General features: G+C 28.0%; 1 long non-coding RNA gene across 2 annotated transcripts; it reads left to right on the top strand.

Moving 5' to 3' along the window:
- Positions 1-10,240: 10,240 nt before the first annotated feature.
- On the top strand, positions 10,241-12,881 carry LOC127279919 (uncharacterized). Of its 2 annotated transcripts, none has more exons than XR_007842748.1 (6): positions 10,241-10,489; positions 10,903-11,087; positions 11,288-11,473; positions 11,696-11,944; positions 12,064-12,273; positions 12,769-12,881. It is a non-coding gene; the product is annotated as an uncharacterized LOC127279919 (long non-coding RNA). The 2 variants fall into 2 exon arrangements; XR_007842747.1 differs by having other exon boundaries at positions 10,903-11,122.
- The last annotated feature ends 267 nt before the right edge of the window (positions 12,882-13,148 follow it).

Here is a 13,148-nt window from a genome sequence, read left to right as displayed (position 1 = left end):
TAATTAATAATTAAATAAATTTTTTTCTGAAAAATATTAAAAATTTATATATTCATATAATAATAAATTAATAATAATTATAATTATTTTTTTGCTTCCTCGTGGAGGAAGCTTTGTAGTCCTTTCGTTTATAAAACTTTTCAAAGTGGCGGAAACAAATTTTTTTCTTTATAGAAACATGTTATATGAGATCCTGATCAATTGTCCGGATGTATGTATGTGTGTGTGTGGATCCCTTTTTTGTTTAGAAGATAACTTTAACAGGTTCTAATGGATTTAGATAAAATTTGGTAGGCTCATTTATCATATTAATATCTCAAATCTGACCAAAGGATTTTGAAAAATACCCAAAAAAAAAAAATTTTATCGTCTTTTTTCCAAAAAATTTTTTTTAATCGAAAAAATTTTGAAATAAAAATCTAAGGTTATATATAATAAAATCGTATTCTTTACGTCAAGACGAATCGATCGATATATATAAAGTATACATTTGAGGTAAATTTAAAGAATTAATGAAAGTTAAAAAATTAAAAATTCACATTTTGGCTATAAAATTTTGCTTTCTCCACGAGGAAGCAAATTTTTTTGCTGATCGTAAAGAGGAAGCAAAATGTACATGTAATGAACATCTGAATTTACAACTTGTTTTAATTCTTTTATTTGATAAAAATTAAGGAAGTTATGATGCCTTCGATTTTTAATTTTTTTTGGCACTATAATCTCTGATGACTGAAGAATTTTTTTTCCCTATCTGCAAAAGTGGAACTTTTTGGTTTTAAATTACTATTTACAATGATTACAATTTTTAAGCTAGACTCAGAGATTTTAAAAAATTAAAAATTGGAAGTATCTCTCTTTGAGAAAATTCACATTTTAACTTTAGAAATCATAAATTCCTTAATTTTAAAAAAGTACGTTTTTTCTAATTTTTCATATAGATTTCAAAAAAAAATTTTTGTGCAAAAAAAAATTTTGAATGAAAATTTCCCGCGGAATGCCCCATAAATTATTTCAATTTAATATTTTATATACAGGGTGTTCCAAAAGTATGGAAACTTGCAAATATCTCGAAAAGTACGAATTTTTGTAAAAAATGTTCAAGACAAAAATTGTTCCAAACTAAAAGATGTACATCTTTGAAACCAAAAAATTGGGCCCGGAGTCCAATGTTGGGCCCTACAATGAAAAAAGAGGTTTTCTTAAATGAGACCACTAATTTTCAGTATCAAATTCGTAATCCCCATGAAATTCTGCGTTCAGTGACCAAAATATTGGGCCCAATCCAAGATATTGGGTCCAAAATTTATCAACAGATAAATAAGTTATGAAAAATCACATCTTGAGGGATTTTGAGATCACAGGATTAGAAATTGGAAGCTAATTTTCAAATTAGGCATAGAGCCCAATGTCAAAAAAGTTCTATAGAATTTGACTAGAATGATTCTATAGAATCACTCCACATAAATTTTAGTGAATATTCTATAGTTTCACTAGAACGGTTCTATAGAATTTCTATATAAATTCTAGTAAAATCTAATTCTTAAATAAAAAAGACATGAATTTTCTGGCTTTTTTCTGGCTAATATCGCAGTGATTATGTTGAACAATTTTATTTTTCTTAAAGATCAATGCGTATAATCATACATATATCTAAGTGTCTTTTTAAACAATTTTTCCAAGGACCTTTTTTAATTACCCCTCAATGTCACAACTTTTTTTCGATAGCGGAGGTCTCATACTGGGTAGGTGCCACCCATCGTCATTTTCAAGTGGCTGTAAGTTGGAAATGGTTAATTTTATAGAAACAGCAAAATTTGTGGTTGCAATTTAATATTTTTAAAACCATTTTCAATGGATTTTGATTAGAAATATAAAATCTGTAATAACCAAAAAAATTTCAGAATCTTATGAAAAAAACGACATTTAAGATTTCAAATTTTGCCTGGGTGGCTACTACCTAGTGTGTCCCCCAAGGGTTAAAGAATTTTGATAGTCATCAGATTGAAAACATTATTGTCAACCCTTTTTTTAAACAGCTTCCCGAACCATAAAAGTTAACATTTGAAATTCGAAACTTTACTTACCTTTTAAACGTAATGAATAATATATTATTATTAGCGATTCCATGAGTACTTTGACCAGATTGCAACTATTGTTTAGCTGTAAGGACTTGAATTTCAGTGGCTTATAGAACCGATCTTTGGTTTGATATTTAAAAACTGTATTGTAGTTAATTAAGCTATTTTAAATAATGCATTTTTCGTCTTTAAAATCAAATATATACCCGTTTTCAATAAAAAAAATACTATTCTCTAGAAAAATTATACTAATAAATTTTGAATAAATAATAAGATGAAAAATTATGTAAAGATAAATTTTAATGTTTGTAAATTGCACTCGTAGCTTATAAACAGCAAACATTTTTTACAACTATTTTTTTTCAAATTCGTTTGGATAAATGCACGCCTAACTTTGAACTTTTGTGGATTTTCCTTCTATAATTCTGCTGGTATAACTGTTAATGCGTAAGTTTCACGCAAAGGTATCATCCAAGTGTTAAATATTATTCCGGTTTCCTTTTGAATTATTAAATTGGAGTCGGGCGAGACAAATTGTTGTAGCATCACAAAAATCTTGTAGCCAATTGTGAAAAAAAATCTGATTTTACCACAGCATTTTTTTTATTCCAATAAATGTTTGTATTATTTCTTTTCTTCTGTCGGTGATATTCTGTCACAGTAAAAATATTTTTTCCAATTTTAACTCTTGAATAAATCAAAGGATTAAAATTTTTGTCTTCTACATCAAAAATGGCGTATTTTATAGCTGTTAAGTGTTCTTCTTGTAGTGTAACATTTATCGGACGTCCAAGAGCAATAACATTTTCTTTATCTTGAGACTCATAATCTTTGCCGGAATTAGCTTTCAAAATCTCTAAAGCATTGGTCAATTTTAATGTGTTAAACATTTCTACCTCAATTGTGCCCGTGCCGTGTACCATTTTCTTTAAATATCCATTTCCGTCTTCAAAGGGAAAAGCTGAGTATGCCCACAGTGGACCCCAATTTCTTACTGCTTGAGCCAAGTGCGTTAACATATGAAGATTAAAGGAACAATTATTAAGACCGTACAATTTTATAAAATCAGAAACAAATAAATACAAAAGGGTTTCCGCCAAATTAATGTCCATCGGATGAATTTTCTCTTGCAGTAAAATATGCATTGCGCGCACAAGCAGAAGGAAATGTTGATAATACTTTTCTTTCAAATATCCTTGCAATATGACTGGAAAATACAATAGAAACATTGCTTTCATTTCTGAAGCTTTCCAAAAACTGGATTTTGAAAGCGGACGAGGAGTTCTCGTAATTTCATTTGATGGAAAAATTCGATTTATTGTTCAATTTCGTTCCTCATTTTTTTATTAACATAAAACTCCTTATCTTTATTATTCGTGCAGAACCAAAGAGTTGAAAGCAATTTGAAAACTCCTATAATGACTATATGCATATAATCTTGAACAAATCCACTTGACAAATTAAAAAATGGTATTTTTGCAGCAACTGTTGGCCCCTTTACGCCTTTTGAGTGTTGTAATCCTTTTCTTCTCGCTTTTTTTCCATGTTTAACAATGTCGTCATGAGTGCGGAGAAGAGCATCTTCAACCAGAGGAGGAAAAACGTGATTTGTGCCCTTACCTTTTTTAGCAGTTTCTCCGGGATGTTCACAAGCAGGATACCCATATTCGCCATTGTAATGCATTAAATTTTGAACTTCAGTTTTACCTGGTGCATCCATGATGGCAATTGGAGCAACTACTTGACTTTTTATTAAATCGCCCGATGTGTCACACCATTCAACTTTATTTTTTAAAAGATCTTGCATTTGTTTTGCAAATGGTATTAAAAAAGTGTTCATATTAGGCTTCTTACCATCATTAGTTTTTGTATAAAATAAACCGCATGTAAATTGATATTCTCGTTGATATTTCGGATGAATATTTACAATTCTAGCCTGAATTGGCCATAAGCTAAATTTATCACTTTTTGCTGTTGGAATCCCATCGACAAACCAAGCTAAAACTATATCATATTTACCCGAAATAGTTTGCTGCAAGCTTGTCTGAGCTAGCGAAATGTCCCACCCAGGGCAAGCTAGCCGTGAAAGCTTGCTGTAAGCTTTCCAGGAAAGGTTGCTGCAAATTAAAATCTTCGGTTTAAGGTCCCATTTTCCTAAATATTTAAAGCAATTGTTGCAGAATCTATGTTTTAGCACTGTCTCAGAACATTTCGGTAGTATAGTATTCAATTGTTTGTACAAGAAATACTTTGTTTTTGGTAGATTGGAAGAATCTGGTAGGAAAAATGTCAAGAGTTTTAATAACTCCTCTAAAGAGGCTTTTGTGTGTGCGTTTGATAGTTGAAATTCTAAGATTTTTAAAATAACTTCTCCACAAGTGACTGCTGATTCATTATAGAGTGGTGCAGTAAGCCAACGTGTATCATTTTCCTTCCTATCATCCTCATTAATTGAATATTTAGAATCTGGTAATTCGTCATTAGATTTAAAGGAACTTGAACTAAAATTCGAATTTTCGTCATCACTGTCGTACGACAAATTCCAATTTTCATCCAGATTATTCTGTATAAATAATATATAAAATAATGAGTAACACTCATTGAGTTTTTTTAGTATTAAATTAGATAAAATCCCTAACAGTCCATGTGGAAAGATTTCTGAAAAAATTCCTGATTTGACTTCCAAAAAAGGTTTTCGACATTTTTCCGAAAATTTATGTTATATAAATATATGTAAGATTTCTGGAAAATTTTCGGAACCGTCTTCCAAAACTTTTCCGGAAGTCACTTCCGGTATTTTTCTTAAAATATTTCCACATGAAAGTGTTTGGATATTCAGGATACCCTATCTAAATTTGAATCAGCGGAATCTCGCTGATTCGTAGCCCAGGTTATACAGCTGATTCAATCAGCGAATATACGCTGAAAGTGCAGTGAAATTTCTCAGTGCATATTAGCTGATTGAAGCAGCTATATATAGTCTGGACTGTGAATCAGCGAAAATTCAATGATTCAAATTTAGAGAGTACGGACGTCTTAGAAATATCCGGTGATCCTTGAAAATTAGGATATTCTTATGATGTCCCGAGAATGTCCATGGATATCCTCTGAACATTCTAGGGATGTACAAATTTCCTAGGACAGCCGTAAGATATCTTGAATATTTAGATGCTATGAGAATTAAAATTAATTATAATAATTGATTATTAATTTAATTTTAATTTAAATAAAAAATTTTAATACAATTAAAAAATCATTTCAAATATCATTAAAGTAATATTTCACACTTCACTTATTAAAAAAGAAAACTTACATAACTTACTTAACTTACATCTTTGCTACCATATTCCGTAAAAGACGTTTCAGAATTTGATTCTTCGCAATGAATAGAAGAAGATAAGATTTCACTAACGTTGGAAAATAACTTCGAATTTGATGAACAAATCCTTTCAAAATCCTCTTGCAGCCTACTCTATATATGATAAAGGAAAATATACAATTAAATAACAAGAGCTTTAATTTAATTTTTCTGTAAATAAGTTTATATTATTTTATAACTCTTTTGGCAAGGAAAGGCGATGTACATCATTATCACTTTCAACTTCACTAGTAGATACTTTTGAATTTATAGATTTTTCATATTTAATAGAAAAAGCAATTGAAGATGAACAATCTGTATCAGATTTCATGGATTTTTCACATTCAGAAGAAGATAAGCTGTTTAATGAGTAAAGTTCGTCATTAGAATTCTTGGAATTTTCGTATTTAGTTGAACCATCTGATGAGTATAAATTGTTATCATTTTTAGCGCACGATAAATTAGAAGTTGTAGAACTTGCTGTTTCAAATTTTTTACATTTATAATCTTTTTCAAAATGTTCTTCCTTATGTAGTCGTTTCATTCTGCAATACGTATAAGTTATAAACGCTTTTGTAATAAAATTTAATGACTTTTTAAAAATAATCTAATTTTATTAAATTTGTCTATATCGTAGAATTCTAGGAGTTGTATTTGAAATTTCATTTCCCTCCTAAAAAGATTTTTTCGCTTTTTATCTAATAATTAATATAAAAAACATAAAAGCGACTAAAACTCTCAGAGAACTTGGAAAAATGTAATTACTAAAAATTTTGCAAATCAAAAGTTTATGAAGAGAAGTTTCTAATCAAAACTGGTTTTTTACTTTTCAAAATCTCGTATTTTTTTAATTGATGAGCGGATAAAAAATAACACGTGTAAAACGTTTAAACAGACACCCAGACTACAATCATGACAGTTTAGATTAAAATCTTTTTCAATGTGAAAAATATTACATACACTGTTATTATAAAATCCGGCAGCCCCCTGTGGAGGCGGCCACATTCTCATCACGCGCTTCGCGCGTAGGGGCGCGCGAAGGATGATCATCCAGCTTTGCGGTTTGATATTGATACGCGCTTCACGCGCATTGTTTAGGCATCGCGCTACGCGCTTTGTTTGTTTATTACAATTCAAAACCTAGTAGCATTAATTACTTTTTAACTACAATGTGTAATTCAAACATTTTTCAATTACATTCAAAAACTGTATTAATTATACTACCAGAAAGTAGTTGAATGACCCAAGAATCGATTTTGTAGTTTTTTCAGACTTTGTAGTTGATTTAATTAATTTTGAAGTAAAATGTCAAGAAGAAAGAAATTATTTTTATTAATTTTATTAAAAAGAGTAAAATCAATTACACACAGAGTTAAAATATGTACAAAAGTAGTTATTTTAAAAAGGGGAGCTTCATATAATCGACTTGTTTTGAAAAATTTATTAGAAACAACTCATAGTCTTTATTAAAATGCGTTAAATTAAATTATACAAATAGGTAAGTTTTAAAGGTATTAGAATACATTTTTTATCGAGCAAAAAAAAGAGAATGGCGGCACTGCAGCTGTTCAATCTTATTTCCTTAATTTTGCGCCGTGGATTGACCAGGTCTTTGTAATTAACGAAAATCGACAAACCAAATTATTTACTAAAATAAGATATTCCGCTTCGAACTAATTTCAATTGAGTAAAAGAAAAAATTAACTGAAAATTTAAAAACATTAAAAAATACTTTAAAGTAAATGCATTTTTAAAACAACAAATTTATTATATGAGGTTTTGCCCTCATGTTTTTAATCTTATCCCTTCAGAATACCTTTAAATGCTAAAAATATCGCGTCAAAAATGTTTCAATACGCCATTTTGAATTTTTAAAAACTTACTTCAGAATCGTCATGAGCGACCTAAAAAACCAAGGAGTAGAAAGATTTATTTAAATTTGCTAAAAAGATTGTTGAAAAATAGGAAAAGAACTAGGCGCAATTGCAGCTACATCTAGGGTTTCGTGGCGCTTTAAATTTTAATTAAAAACAAAATAAATCAAAAATAAATAATTTAAAAATAAATAATAAAATTTATTTTATAAATTTTATGTACTATTAAATTTTATTTATTTAGCAAAATTTTTATTATAAATTAATTAATCATTTATCTTTTTTTGAAAATGTCCATTCGATAATGTCTACTATTAAGACATGTCAAGAAAAAAGAAAGAGTGGCTGTGAAGTGGAGGTCTTTCTTCTATCAATTATCTTTTTTGATTCACAAACAAAAACATTAGGTAAAATGTCCATTCGATAATGTCCACTATTAAGACATGTCAACTCTTGGACATGTCAACTATAGATACATGTCAACTATAGGGACATGTCAACTACTGGGACATGTCAACTATATGGACATGTCAACTATTGGGACATGTCAGCTATTGGGACATGTCAATTACTGAGACAAAGAATTTGGGATCTGTGGTGCCCCAAAATTTTAATTTGGGATCTGTGCCCTAAAATTTGATTTTGGGAGCTGTGGTGCCCCAAAATATACTACGGACAGACGGACGCCAAAGTGAAACTATAAGGCTTTCGGCCATGGGCCACGAAACCCTAAAAATGAATTTTCTCTAAAAAAATAGCAATGTTTATACTTAGTTAATTTATAATTCTTTATAATTTTGCCTGTTACACTTATTATTTTTGTTTCACTTCATAATGCTTTCGTTATAGTGGAAAAAATGTTTTATAAATACTGCTTCAAAAACTTTAAATCTAGAGAGGAAAGTTGCTAAAAGAAAAGGTGGCAAAATAGGTTAAAACTGTGCCGCAAAAAATTAATGAGTAAAATAAAACATCGAAAATAATTTAAAATTTTTGTTACCTTAAACGTTATAGAATAGTAGAAGAGCCCAATGTGTTTTTTGGGATTAACACGAGCGCGGCAGATGAACACAGGGGGAGATACCTTGCATATTGTTAAGTACCTCTTCCAAGTATTAACTCTTTTTATCAAGACGTGCGACTAGGAGAGCTCATCAGATTAGTAAAAAAAATCGATCGTCGGAAATATTGAAGCGCGTCAGATTAAGGGAAGGTGGGTTAATTACTAGCTAAAAAATGTACATTTAAAAAATCTGACGATTTGAGCGTAACGTAAGGGAGTGGGAGGGTTATAAATTTGAAAAAAAACGTTGACTTGACATTCTCGAGCGCGGTTAAATTTTTTTTTAATTTGAAGGAAATAACATAAGAATCACGAATAAAATATAATCTGACGATTTCCAGAAGCCGAAGTAATGAAAATCGTCTATGTAGATTAAAGCGCGCATCTCGAGTACAACACGCATTCCCCACTCCGTGCCTCATCTTCCGTTTCACTTTTTTCCTATTTCTGACTCTCTCGCACCATCTCGATTTCTGACACTGCTCTCCACCATTATTAAAAAAAATTTTTTTCATTTTTTCAGCTGTCAGATTAAGAATATTCCTCAAAATAATCGTTAGATTTTGGATTATCATGACTGGAGCATCCAGATGAACCATCTGCATAAAAATCTGACACGCTCGAGTATTTCTAGATAGCGATTTTTTTTGCATTTTAAAAAATTCGCTACAAGCTTGCGTCACTTCCGAAACGTCAGTTTTTTGAATGGGAGCATTTTTAAGGTTCATTTAACATCTTCCGTAAATATCTGACACGCTCGAGTATTTCCATGTAATTGTTTTTCTTTACATTTTTAAAAATTTATAGACGCTTCCCCCACCACTAAAAAGGAAAACTTTATAGAACCTTTTATTTTCCTTATTATCTAAACTACAAAATATCTTCGTCCCCACGACGCTCGAGTAAATCCCCATTTAGCATCATGGGCTCCCCTACTAGAACATAACATTTTTACCTTTTTTGTTTTAATCTGTATCGAAAAGTGTTAAAGATGTATGAGTAAGTCACTGTTATTTGTGTTAATTTAAGGTGGTTTAAACAGAGATAATACATAGTTGCTCATATTTTCTCAAAATAAAGTAATTTTGTCCTGCATTTTACCCATTTTTCATCCGTTTTTGTCTTTTTTTGTCCTTTTTATAAAAAAAGAGGTATAACTTTTTTGTTTTAATCGCTATTAAAAATTGTCAAAGGAAAAAAGTGTTTATTTTTACTCGTATTTTTCGAAAAAAATTGAAAAATTTTTTTTTTAAAAAATGCGAATTTTTGAAACTTTTAAAAACTCAAAATTTGAATAATTTTGTTGATTTTTGATGAAATCATCTGGCCAACGAACTCAGGCGAGATTTTGATACACTTAAAGTGTATACCAAATTTGAAGTCGATTCATTAAAATTTGTTCGAGATATCGTCGGACAAAATTTTTCTACAGACATACATACATACAGACATACATACAAACAAACATTTTTTTAAGACCCATTTTTTCGGCATCAGAAAGTCTCAAAACGTCGAGATTCACTGGAATTAGAGAATGCTCAAAATCGCCCAAATGTAATACCTTCTCATTATGATGAGAATGTAAAAATATGTTTTAATTATATTTAAGATTTTAAATAATATTAAATTAGATTAGATATTTGATGAAAAATTTTTCGTATTTGATGATTTCATAAATTTGCAATTTTTTCTTTTAGAAGATAAAATACTTTTGACAACACGTATAATGACGTATGAGAATTTTCTATAAGATGACATTTGAAGAGTTTTCTTTTTTTAAAAAAACAATATTTGAATTTCCGATTGTTTGATATTAGAATTAAAGGTTCTTTTTTCAATTGTTTTGTTTCTATGGAAATATAGTTCAATATTATTATTACATGCTGGGAAAAAGTATTTGATAATTTTTAAACAAAATATCATAAAAAATGGAAGAAAAGTTTCTAAAACGCCAATTGCTGATAGATGGTGATAACAAGTTTCTTTATGTCGTTTATGAAACATCTGTAATAGTAGATCCAAAAATACAAAGGTTGAAAGAAGGAGATCACGTAATCTTTCGTTGGCCAGAATCAGCAAAAGCTCCAATAATTTATAAAGGGAAAATATTAATCAAGTAAATACAAAACTTCAATTTTGATTAACTTCCTTTCTCAGAAATCAGGTTATTTCATTCACATAAATTCTTTTCATATTACAATTTGAAGAAAATGTTTATTTAATGCAAATAATTTTTCTTTTATTTATAAAAATCAATTTATTCCTGTTCTTATTGTTTTAGTTATTATGTTTTTGAAAATATTTTTTATATATGAAAAGTTTTTATAATTTTTAAGAACAATTTATTCATGTTAAAATTGTATAAATGTTTAGAATTAAAATTTTATTTTTAACTAAAATTATTAATTAATTCAATTGTAAAAAAATTATAATTAGTTTAATGTCAATTTCACCAGTTTTCATTTTCTGATGGAAGTTAATTTAAAATACCAGTCTGATGGGAATAATTATTTATAAAATATTTTTTAGCCAAAGAATATGAATTGCAAAACTTGGTTTCAAAAATAAAAAAACAGAGGACTATAGAAAATAAGAAACGAAACTCACAATCAGATGATTCCAAAAACAATGAGAAAAAGCGCTGTAAAAGTACGACGGAAATAACAAAGAAATTGACAGAATCGGAAAAAATTGGTGAAAAATTGGAGGATAAAGTAAGAATAAAAATTTTATTTCACGCATTCATGCTGTTAGTATAACAAATATTTTTAAAAATTTATGAAAATTTATAGCAATGTCTTTCATTAAAAAAATAGAAAAATACTATAAACAAAAACAAAATACTACAATTAATTTCTAATTTAAAAATGTTAATCCTAACGAAACTGAGATTTTAAAATATAATAATTTATAGAACAAGATCTTAAGTTTAAAACGAGAATCAAATTTCTTATGCGCTGATGAGTAATTTAAAATAACAGAAGAAATTAAAGCCAAGAAAATTAAGGACAATCTTAAAAAAAGAACATTAATAGATAAATTTATGGATATTCGTTATGCCGCCTTTTCCCTGTTGGATAAAATTGATGCTTTGAAAAATGTAAGAAAAAGATCTTTTACTATATTTTGTAAAGATTCAAAATAATTTTTTAAATTATAATTAATTTTAATAGCATTCATTTGTATCTAAATGTAAATTCTTAGGATTTTTTATATTTTTAACAATTTTTAATAATAATCAAAATTTATAATTTTTAATCTAATTTTTTAATTTTTGTAAACTTAGATAAGTAATTAATTGTTAATTGACCGTTATCTGTAGGATATTGAAATGTCAGAGAAAAAAACCACAGAATCAATTCCACTGAACTCTGAGTTTGATGTTTCGAGTTGTAGTTTTAATGAAAATGATACTTCTTAAATAATTTATGAGGTGAAAGAAAATATGGATGAAAATGACAAGGACGAAAGTTTTGAAATTATAAATTCTGATAAGGAGAATGACTCTGATGAAGACGAAAATCAAAATGATAGATCAACTCTTTTGTATCCGACTTACATTCCTGACTTTGTAAGATTTTTTATTTAATTATTTATTTATTTTAAAAATTTTTATTTTTATTTTATAAAACTAATAATATTTTTTTATTTAAAATCTTTGTAAAAATAAATAAATAATTAAATTTTTAGACCTGTGAAGTTCATACCGACTCTAAAATATATTTGTGGAAGAATCCTTGTTTAAACAATGCAAAAGAGAATCAAATAATCCCAATTCATATGCCAGATCTCTCCTGGACTTAATTTTTACCCAAGAAGCTATCTTAACACGTACTTTGCAAGGGAAAGGAAAAGGGAAAAAAATGGGTTTACATTCAAAAGCTGTGACTGCTTTATTAAGTATGCTTTCTTTTAAATATTTTAATTCAGCTTATTTAAAAAGTATTTAATTCATAATTAAGATTTAAATTCCAATCAAGAAAAACGTAAATTTTTTTTGTCATAAAAAACAAATTCTATTTAATTAATTTCATTGAAATCTTTTATTTCAGAAACAAAAAATTTTAAAAATCCCTAAAAAGCTGCTTATGCTATAACTCTTGTAATTGTTAAATTTTCAAAATATTTGATTATATTGTATATAAACAAATATTTTTCAATTACAGAGGTAAATTTCTTTGTCCTTTTTAACCGAATGTTAATTTTGAATTATTAAAAACTCTTTTAAAACTGGACAAATAAGGACAAAAAATTCATTTTATTTTCAAAATTGTTTAGCTACCCAGCAATTTATATTTACATTTTATAATATTGCCATGAGAATAAAGTATAGTTTCTAGAATTAAAAAGAAAGTGTGAAAAGCGTCGTCGAAATCTAATAAGATATGTTTTCAGACGCTGTTCAATCACAAATTCGAAAGAAAAATTGGGACAAAGTTGAAAATGCAACAATTAAAACATCATTAAGATCAAAAATTTTCGAAGCATCAAAAAAAGCTTAATTAAGTTACTTTAGAAGATTATATAACTTAAAATTAATTAAATTATTATTATATTCCTAATATTATGTATGAACTAAATAAAATTATTGAATAAATTTATTTCAATTCTAAATAAGAAATATAAAAATCTGGATTTTTTATATTCATTAGTACAAATTACCCATAAAAATTATGGTTGGTTAAATAATATTTGCAATCTGGTTCAAGTACTTATAAAATCGCTAATAATAATAATAATAATAATAATAATAATAATATATTACACAGGCACAC

The sequence above is a fragment of the Leptopilina boulardi genome, unplaced genomic scaffold (genome assembly GCF_019393585.1).
Source record: "Leptopilina boulardi isolate dan_hultmark-lab unplaced genomic scaffold, ZJU_Lbou_2.1 LbouV2_224, whole genome shotgun sequence".
Taxonomy (NCBI): Eukaryota; Metazoa; Arthropoda; class Insecta; order Hymenoptera; family Figitidae; genus Leptopilina; species Leptopilina boulardi.
Note: the sequence above shows the minus strand (reverse complement) of the source record. Positions and strands in the feature narration are given on the sequence as shown.